We start from the raw sequence: 11,211 nt of genomic DNA, 5'->3' as shown, positions 1-11,211 counted from the left end.
CCTGATTGGCAATATTTGAATTGTCAAATAAAATGTATATTGTCTGAATGTGACCATCAACATAATCAATGGATTGTACAAGTCCCATAGCTCCATTTACCAATCCATCAGAGGTACAAATATTGCGAATGAGCATGACTCGAGTGCTGACTGATATCATCAGTGTGGACATCAAACCTCCAGCAGTTCTATCATCTTTAGGAATCAATTGATTTGGCACATCTTGTCCACAAGAAGGGTCTTGTGAAGAAAAAAAGTGAAGTGCAGGGACTGTCATTACGTCCTCTTGTAACATTGATTGACAAAGAGCATTGTGTGCATTGACATCAATTCTTCTTGGAAATATGTGCAATGTTTGAGAAATATCAGCAGAAGGAACTTTTTGAATTTTTGACTTCAGGAGATTAATGTCATCTTCTTGCAGAAGTCCAACACGCGCTCTGTTTAACAGAGATACAAAAGCTCTGTCTGTGACTTGTCGCATGTTTTGATCAAGAAAAATTGGTTTGAAAAGTTTCCACAGAGCATTGTGATAAACATACTTTCCTTTGACTGGCCGCAACTGAAAGAAATCTCCAATGGTGATGATATTTAATCCACCAAATGGCAGAGGAGTTTGTTTTATGGATGACAAACGTCTGCTGATGTAAGTGAACATTTTATCACTAACCATACTTATCTCATCAATGACCAGAGTATGAACAAAATGGAACTGCTTTTGCAAAGAAGACAATGAAAAACTGGACAGTTCTTGATAGTTCATGAAGCGACTAACAGGAATTTTCAACAATGAATGAATTGTTTGTCCCTTGACACTGTTTGCAGCTGTTCCAGTTGGCGCAGACACTAGAACTGGACTGAAACCAATTGCGAGAGTCACTTCACGTTTTAGGAAGTCAGTGATTACATCAGTAAGGAAAGTTTTACCAACACCAGCACCACCTGTTATAAACAGGTACAGTGGGTCAGCATTTGACTGCGAGAAATGATCTTTTACTATTTGTAAAGCAGCAAGCTGACAATTTGTCAATTGAGCAACCTTCCTTTGAAAGTCTACTTCGGGCATTAGAGAAATCTGCATCGAGTGAATTGACTGTTCAATGAAGGGTAAATCGCAAAATGTGGTAGTTTTTGTACTGTGCTCATTAAGATATGCAGTGTGATTTGGTACAGACATGTTGTCAGTATGCATGTCTTCAAAATCATGAAAGACCTCAGATTCAGCTTGGTCTGGGCAAGACATGTCTGTCAAAGAGGAAAGTTCATTTTGGCAAAGATGATATTTTCTGATAATTGTTTCAATTTGATCAGTGAGAGAGAAATGGGTCCAGTCAATCTGACTATCAAAAAGAGATCTCTTATGAAAAAAAGACTCTTTGAAACTTTCACAAGGGTGGAGAAGCTCAGGTTCAGAGTTATGTGGGTAAAGTAACATAAGCATGCAAAAGAAATTGTCCTCACTGAGTGCAGGAAAAACAGGAAATCTCAAGACACAAGGACGTGTTCTTTTTTTTAGCCATATGTTACAGGAGGGAATACAAATTCTCATGAGTCTGGTTTTTTTGTACAAATTTGCAGAAGGTAACTTTGGAGGTGAACATGTTTCAAACCATGAAGCAAAGTAGAATAAAGAGCGATCTTTGAGTTCAACTGGCCTCTGGTAGTAGTAATCAACCATGTTCTGACAGAAAACCTCTGTGCTATCATTGGCTAAATGTTGCAACTGTTGTTTTGACTTCAGTCTTTTGAAACGTTTTTCCTCACGTCTTGTGTTCACATATGTTATTTTGCGACTGGATTTGACAAGGCTGAAAGTTCCAAGGCGATATGCAGCTTCCTGACTGCTCATTCTACGGTGCTGAAGTAAACAATGTCCAATTTTCATTAATCTCTGAAATGGTGTAACCGAATGAGGTTGGTTTGACATTTCCTGTATCAGCTTACCCAAAGCATTTTTCAAGTCATCAGGTTCAGATTTGCAGATATACGTGCATACATAATATGCAGCAGCTTGAGCATTACAAATGACTTGAATGTCCATGTTTGCTCTCCAATGTCTCAAAATGATGGGATTATAAGGGTTTACATATCTAGCTGTAGCTGAACGTTTTGTTTCATAGAACTTGCCTTTTGAATTTTCATTGATTTCAAAGTTGGTTAGAAGTTTAGACTTTACACATGTTGGTTTAGGAAAACCAAACCGACAGTTTGATCGAAAATTTGAAGTACAGTATCTAGTATGTGAGTGAATTTGAACTCTTTCAACTAAGCTGAGGAGTTCAGCATCATCTTGCGGGAAGTCTGTTTTGATTGTTTTTTCAATGTAATCAAGCATGTTACATTGAGTAGATTCATCACTAACTTTTGGTACTCCATCAATCCACAAAAACATATGAATGTGAGGACTTCCTCGATTTTGAAACTCTACCCGATAGAAGGAGTCATGAACTCTTCCCAAGGGCTGAGAAGGTCCCATGATGATATGCTTCATTAAAGACTGAAAACGACGGTCAAAATGAACTGCACTCATAAATGGATCTTGTATAACTGTCGTAGAAAAAGAGCCTTGTGAACAAGTTGTAGCATAAGAAACATTTTTTGCAGTCATTTGTAGCTCAGGCCAGTGCAAGTCATCAGCAGACAGTGTTACGAACAGGGTAGGTGGTCCAAGAGATCTGAACATTGCAAGTAAATCGTACAGTGCGTTACGAAAATAAGCAGCAGTTCCCTTGATGTTTTTCATGAACATGTATGAGGTGTCATAGACACCTAAGTTCACACCAGCATCCTTGAGATCTTTCACACACACTCTGTTCAAATTTCCTGAAGCAAATGGAGATTTTACCTGCATGTAAAGTGAAGCAACTTGCTTTAACTGAAACTTATCAAAGGCTACAGCGGACTGAAGCAGATACATCATATCTGTTCGAAATCGTGTATCCATGTTGTACAGTCTATTTCGCAAATACATTGACAGAGAAATTTGTGTAGTCCTTGGATAGTGAAAGCCATTTTTGCCATCAGGAAAAAGCCAAGGAAATGCCATTTCTTCTCCATTTTCAGTTTCATAAATGTTCAAAGGGACATGCTGAGATTTTTGCACAAACAGCGTTCTTCCAGAGCGAACAGTAGGATGCTTTGACTGAATACCAGAATTACATGCAGGCACCATCACTTCATGCTCAGTTTTGTCAAAACTGCTTTCAAAGCTTTTATCAGAATTATTACCAGAGTAAAAGTTGTTTAGTTTAGAACCCGCTAGATCTAAGTTGAGGCATTCATAAAGATGGTTCTCTTTTTTGAGCCATTCAAGAGCACGTAGTATTTTCGAAGGCGAGACCAAATGTTTTGACAGAACTTTTGGAGTACAACCATTGTCATAACAGACAGACATTTGATTTGCATCATCTGCATCCGGAGGAAGTTGATGAACAATATTTGCAACATCTAGTGGTAAATGCAGGACACTTCCTCTTTCACAAAATTGACCACCAGGCAATACACCAAGAGTGAGAAAAATCTGCAGCTTACAGATCAATTTTTTTTCTGAAAATGACAAACATTTCAGAACATCTGGGATATGACACAGCTCCAATCCATTTGCATGAAAGCTGGGAGGAATATTTCCCTGAGCTAAGTACCTCTTACAAGTGTAACAAAAGACAGCGTCTTCCACAAATCCTAAAGAAAGTCTGAAGTTTTGCAAATTGGTTTTTTTCGGGAGAGTGAAACTACTGAAACATTGATTTTTAAACAAAAATCTGTGGCATGAATGGCAGTGGAAGGATGGCCTCTCTCTGATGGCAAGTTCATATTGATTGTTGTGAAGGGGGCAGGTCACAAAATCTGTCAACGTTTCCTGTTCATGTTCTGAAGTTGCAATTTCACAAAAATCTGAAATTTGATCAGAATCCACTATTACACATGGTTCTTCACTTAGAACAGTGATATCTTGATCTTCAAGCACATAATTAGTTACTTTTAATTTCTTTGTGCAGGTTTTACGCCGAACTTGTGAAGAAAAGTAAGAATGATCACTGTGAAGTTTGTGATTGTGAAGGGGTGAGGTTGAAATTTCACAAAAATCAGCAACTTGCTCAGAATCCACTATCACACATGGTTCTTCACTTACAGTGATATTTTGATCTTCAAGCACATAATCAGTAACTTTTGATTTCTTGATGCATATTTTATGCCGAACTTGTGAGGAAAAGTAAGAATGATCGCTGCTGACATTAGAAGCACATGGAAGATGTTTTTGAACAGACCTGGTAGGTCGTTTTGTTGTTGTTTTTACCCTATTGTCTTCTTTGCCTGCAGTAATAGTCTTGCCAGTACCAAGCTGATTGTTATGTTTGGTCAGTTGTGAAGGAGACATTTTTGAGCGAATATGCTGACAATCAGACTCTTTTTCCTTAGAAATGTGTACCATGTTTGCATTAAGATCTGGTCTTTTGCTTGGATTCAAACACTCTGCTGGCAGATGTGTGTAACTTTTCTGAGAGGTGTTGGTACTAGCATGAGACATATGCAAGTTAGATGAACAGCTTTGTTCAAGTCCAATATTTTGAGCAGAAACAGAGAGTAAAACTGGAGTGAGCTGAAATTGACTATTGAAGTTTTGCTGGAAGAATGTTGTCAAGTCTGCTAAGGAATTAAATGAAAGAAGAACAGCTGTACCACCTAAAACTTCATTATCAAAGTTTCTTTCGTGAGAGTCAAAGACATGGAATATTTCATTTTCCAAATCTCCGTATACAGCGACACTAGTTTCTCCAAATGTTGCAAGCAGATAATGTGATACAACAAAAGAGTGCTGAAAAGCATCAGACAAGCTTGTCATGCCAAATGCACTGTCAAAGACAACATTAGGGTTTGTATGTCCAGTGAAAATGTCTAACAGATATGAAATATCATAGGGAAATCCAACAACAGATGGAGGTAGATGCTCATGTCCCAGAAAACCTTCAATGCCAGTGTTTGCAGATATATGTGAGTACAAAGATGTCCCTTCAAACAAAATATTATCAAGGTCACTTGGGTTTAGGTATGGCATAGCATCAAACCGTTCATTTGTGCCATGGAATGTTCTGAGTCTTGCAATGATCAGTAAAGCAATGAGAGCAACTGCAGTGCACTGTCGGCCATTGGCTGGCTGAAATATATTGCATCCCTGATGCAAATTTGCATGCAATCTTCTTGGTGATCTGGGCATCACTGCAGGCAATACAAGTAAAAGATCACACACCTTTTTTTGAATGAAGGACAAGTTACGGACTTAAACAAAGCAAAACAGTTAATCAAAAGAGAGAATGAAATTAAAAACTTGTCAAATGCAAAGGATCTGTCGCCACGTTGAACAACTTTCACTGTTTCAGTAAAATACCTCAAGTAAGCCAACACAAACCATTTTCAATCTGCGCAGTTCCCAGCTCGAGTTAGCGTCGGGTCAACGTTTTTCTCTTCCAATCAACTTGTACGCATGCGCCGAATGTCATGACATTTGTCTACATGTGAAAGTTTGTGTTGACTATAGGACGCCGTATCAAGTTTAATATTAGACTTCTCTGGAGCAAAAACGCAAATCGCACAAGAATAAACATACGTTCATAGAAACATCTTGTTCTGAACGAGCCTTGCCTTACAACATGATCAATAGTTGGCAGACAACAAAAATATTTATAGAGACGTAATTTCATTGCAGAACAGTATTTTGGAAGGAGGTCGTGTAAGTCAGTGATGTCGCTCAGTTGCCCAGTATCATGAGTATGCATTTTGAACAAGTGTGAACAAGCGCAGAACACACGCTCTAAAAATTATTATTAAAAACTAATTTGACCTTAAAAAATGTGTCAACTGACACTTGCACTCCAGAAGGATTTCACAAAAATAGGAGACCAAGAAAAATGTAATCTAATATACTCGCCGCAAGCGGAGCCTGAACCCCGGACTACACGGTTCGCAGCGCATCGCCTAAACCGTTAGGCCACCAAACCTTCGCTTATGACAGGCAATAAATTATGAAAATATAAAAACTGGTTGAATTTTATTTACATGGACATTTGTCGTTTGTCACCGCATTTTATTCTAGTAAAGCGCCCTTGAATAGCACAAAAGATCATAAAGCATTATCATGTCCGGGGATCCAAAAAAAAAAGAAGGCCAACATAAGCGCATGCGCAAACGCCTGCCGACACCCATAAGCTTTCAGCTATACATACATGCGAGCCAACGTCATCTTAATACTAGGGCTCATGGCCCTAGAATAAGTCTTGCGTCTGCTTTTGGTTTCAGTTCGAGACATTTTGACGAAGCGCATTGAATTAAGCCACCGAAATAAAACTAAGGCCTGTCCACTTACAAAAACTGCTCGGTCAAAGTAGTACAGTAAATCTTACAATTTGAGTTAAGGAAATGTGCAGCAGTAAAATTGAATTTGGAGAATACATGGAATAACTTGGTTTTCTGGGAAGTGACATAATAAATAGAACAATTGTGAATACTTCTTCTTCTTCTTCTTCTTCTTCTTCTTCTTCTGTGTTTGTGGGCTGAAACTCCCACGTACACATGCTTTTGCACGAGTGGATTTGTACGTGTATGACCGTTTTTACCCCTCCATTTAGGCAGACATACGCCGCTTTCGGAGGATTGTGAATACTGATCGACATAGAGTGCTGTTGCTATGGAAACAGTCGTTACATTAGATTTCTAGGAAACAGTTTAACAGCGACATCATACATCCGAAATTCCTAATATTTGGCACAAAGAAGCACATGTATCATATCTACAATCATATAGAACGATTTGTTTTACAACAGACTACAGTTGAATTTTAATATCTTTTGTCATGTTTGCTCGTTCATGGGCTGAAACTCCCACGGCTTTTACGTGTATGACCGTTTTTACCCCGCCATTTAGGCAGCCATACGCCGCTTTCGGAGGAAGCATGCTGGGGATTTTCGTGTTTCTATAACCCACCGAACTCTGACATGGATTACAGGATCTTTTTCGTGCGCACTTGGTCTTGTGCTTGCGTGTACACACGGGGGTGTTCGGACACCGAGGAGAGTCTGCACACAAAGTTGACTCTGAGAAATAAATCTCTCGCCGAACGTGGGGACGAACTCACGCTGACAGCGGCCAACTGGATACAAATCCAGCGCGCTACCGACTGAGCTACACCCCCGCCCCATCTTTTGTCATAAGAATGAACGAATTTCTCACTGCATATTCATTACAATAATTAATTTAAATTCAACTGTAGTTGTTTAAAAAAACAACAACACGTTCTATATGATTGTAGGGCGGACGAGGGGGGGGGGGGGTTCTGGGGTTTCCGGAACCCCCCCCCCCCAGCCAAATAATAAAAATATTTTTTTGTGTTTTTTGGGGTTGAGTTTCAATTTTTGGGGTATTAATCAGTGACAAAATCTGCTGCCTGAAACTGGTAATGATCATCCTCAGAATGCACCAGATTGCACCATTTTGCATCCTTTTTTTCAAAAAATTTCGGGGGGGCATGCCCCCGGACCCCCCTAGCAAGCTAGGCGCTTCACGCCGTCGGCTCGGCGCTTCGCGCCTTCACACCCATATCTTCACAATATAATTTTGGACCCCCCCACCATAAAATGAACTGATCCGCCCCTGCATACCATTCTTCTTTATTGATTGTGAACTTTGGAAGGTTAGATGTTGGATCTGTTTAAAAAAAAAAATATGTCCTTGATGTGTTGTACTAAGATCAACCGTCTGCTTGGACATATACTAAAGATCCACTACCTGGCTGCTGTCTGCGGAAAATCGATTAATTCATAAAAAAATATGCCTTACAGGGAAGCAGCTAGCCGGTTGACTGTACATGTGTTTGTGTAGAGGTGTTCTTATTGCATGTTCAAGCCAGGACAGATGGTGACCTGAAACATTTACACATTTAGGTGCACTGGTGTGATGATATATTTGTTTGACTGATTATGGGCATTAAAATAAAACTGCAAAAAGAATACTTACACTTGAGATCTGATTTTGTGTGTGTCTGTGTGTGTGTGTGCGCATGAGGGTGTGTGTGGGCCATTTGACATACTTGCAGAAGAAACAAACAGAGGTAACTGATAAACTGCATTTATTAACACAAAGATGTAAACAAAGTGAGTTCACACATTTCACAAAAGTAAAACAAGGCAGTCTCACATGCATTCACAATATTTAGTACTCACATGAATGGCCAAAGATTATAGGCTGAGAATGCAAGTTCTAATTTGGCACATTTGTACATGTAGCTGCATCCGCTAGACATATATCCATCTTACAATAAAAAAAACCTAGTGGTTAGGACATCGGCCTGAAAATCTAGGTCCTAGGTTCAAATCTCTGCAGAGGCATTTAATTGTTCCCCTTGGTTGAAATAAAAATGCTCAATCCAGAGAGAGCAACCGTAAAGTTACCAGCGTAAAAGTAAAGCGTTGAATGCAGCTATGAAGGTCATGCCAGCAGTGTGGGTCAAGATTCAGGCTGCCTTCTATGCACAGAATTCTGTGTAGGATTCTCAGCTTTATCTTTACAAACACATAATCCCCAATAGCCATACAGTGGAACCCCCCTTTTAAGACCCCCTCCATTTAAAGACCTTGTTTTCTCAGACTTTATGTTCATAACCTCTGTAAATTTACCTCCATTTTAAGACACCCTCCTTTTCAAGACCTGATTTTCTCAGATTTCTGGAGGTCTTAAAAGGGAGGTTCCACTGTAGCTGTAAGACATAATTTTGTTTAAAACACTTATGCCGTTTGGGGGAAATAAATTAATAAGAAAAGACATCACCACACTAAGATGTCAGGGTGCTGACTTTTGCTATGTGACCAAGTGGAAGGATTTTCTTATCCCATGCAAAAAGCCTGATGAAGGTCTGACAGTGAGGCGAAGTGTTTTAATGAGGCAGAGCAGGCCTTTAAAAAATAAGTTCACCACATCCAAGTGAAAGACACAATCTTGGCAGACTGTATTACAAAAGCAACATTTCAGCACAACATAAGAATGAATTGAACCATCCAGGATGCACCAGAACGGCCCAAAAACAGAATCAATGAAAATTTTAAACAAGATAAAGTACTGACTAGGATTCAAAGGAAGAAAAAGTCATTGGTTAACACATTTCATGTGCATAATGCAGTTAAAAGATCTAAATTCTAATATTGCAAACAAAGTCTATACATGAACACGCATTGACTGAATCATAGTTCATACACACACATCTCCCAAAGCTAAGCCTGTGTGTAAAATACTGCCTGTGAACAGCTTAACTTAAAGCACTCAAACAACATAAAAGATAATACCACTTTATGTAGTAAAAACAAACAAACCGCTGTTTGCTGTAAGAAAATATCTGCATACCAAACACTACCTGTATTTAGCTGAATTGACAACTTACATAAGTCAAAATGTACCCTTGATCCACACCGCACCACACATTATTTGTGTATAATGTTATTGTTAATTTGTTACATGTTCATTTCATCACTAAGGGAACAGAAAACCTCTGTAAGTGTAAGCATCTTCAGATGGACTATATTAAACCAGTTCTGGTAGCTCTGTCAGCACAGAATGGACTGAATCTGATCATCATCCGCAGCAAAGCCAGGCACCACTCTGCAAGCTGCCTGCACGTCATATCTCGGCACCTCACTTCCTGGAAGATAAAGAAAATGTATTACTGAGCACATCCAGACTTTGCTGTGCGCTGATGGGGATATGTTTTGGGTATCGAGAAGAGGGTGTGTGTTGGGGGTGGGGGTGCGGAAAGGTAGGTAGGAGGTAATACTTGTTCTTCACAAGATCAGTGGGATGGAGAGTAGTGTGGGTGATACTGACAGTGACAACTATGAACTAAACTGTTTTCATTGTTCTGTAATATTACAGGTGCCATCATTCCTTCCTGTGAAAACCATTTATTTCATGGATATATTTATACTTTCATCATTAAAATTAAAAAGATAATCTTTCATCATTAAAATTAAAAAGACTTCCTCACAAGAACCTTTCTAACAACATGATATCTTGTTATGCTGCTGACGTGAGAAGCTTTTCTGGAATGTGATGGAAAGTTACTATTTTTTAAATTCAGCATGAGCCCTCATCCCACACACATATTTAGCGTTGACACCTCACAGTTTTGTTGAGAAATGTGATGTGAATTCATTCAGAAAATTCTAACTCTGCGCAGGGGCAGTCAGGGTGTTGAATGTAGAAGTAGGTATCCAAGTACACAGGCGGTATTACAATTTACATTGTAACTCTTATTCCATGTAAAAAAAAAAAAAAACTGGCCAGATCTGTGATTGTGAGCCAAGGAAAGGACTGACTGTATTTAATAATTCCAGTGATGAGTAAATCTTTCATTCTAGCTATTTCATGTTTTACTTTCTTGCATCGCAATAGTTCAATGTTCATACAAACAGTATAATGCAATTTATGAGTATAGGGTTGCAACAAACTTTAAGATGGGAAAGAGAGAGAAAATAAAGATATTTGTACCATTAGGCCAAAACGTATGACTATGCCTTACTTGTCAGATAGCTCCTTGAGGGCTTTCCTTTCATCTTCAGAGAGGTTGGATTGTAATTTCGTTGAGTTCCATCTCCCTGGCAGCGTGGTACTGGCTGGCGTTGATGGTAGACTCCTCTTCTTCTTCCAACGAGAAGTTGAATTGAGTTTCAGCAATCTCCATATTGAAGTTGGTGGTGGCCATTTTGCGAAAGGGTGGTGTAGATCAAGGAGCGTAGTGGGAAAGCGTGGTAGGTCTCGGAATCAGGAGAAACTCGTGATGTGGTCAAGTAGTTGATTCTGTCTGTTTTAGTAGACAATCTCGTCAGAGTTGTTCTGCGATCTTATTGGTGGGGCCAAGTTCCGCCCGCGGGTTGGCTGGTTTGTGTGGATGCGGGATAAGTGTGTGTCAATCAACGCTCAGCCTCCGGTCTTTGATACGTGTAGTGGGCGGGGATATAGCTCAGTTGGTAGCGCGCTGGATTTGTATTCAGTTGGCCGCTGTCAGCGCGAGTTCGATCCCAGGTTCGGCGGAAATTTATTTCACAGAGTCAACTTTGTGTGCAGACTCTCTTCGGTGTCCGAACCACCCCCCGTGTATACTACATTGGGTGTGCACGTTAAAGATCCCACGATTTACAAAAGGGTCTTTCCTGGCAAAATTGCTTAGGCACA

General features: G+C 39.6%; 1 long non-coding RNA gene across 1 annotated transcript; it reads right to left on the bottom strand.

Moving 5' to 3' along the window:
• Positions 1-8,102: 8,102 nt before the first annotated feature.
• Positions 8,103-10,939, bottom strand: LOC138962428 (uncharacterized). Its single transcript, XR_011454513.1, has 2 exons — positions 10,559-10,939; positions 8,103-9,682 (listed from the first exon to the last, which is right to left on the bottom strand). It is a non-coding gene; the product is annotated as an uncharacterized lncRNA (long non-coding RNA).
• Positions 10,940-11,211: the final 272 nt, after the last annotated feature.

Source organism: Littorina saxatilis, linkage group LG3 (genome assembly GCF_037325665.1).
Source record: "Littorina saxatilis isolate snail1 linkage group LG3, US_GU_Lsax_2.0, whole genome shotgun sequence".
Lineage (NCBI taxonomy): Eukaryota > Metazoa > Mollusca > Gastropoda > Littorinimorpha > Littorinidae > Littorina > Littorina saxatilis.
Note: the sequence above shows the minus strand (reverse complement) of the source record. Positions and strands in the feature narration are given on the sequence as shown.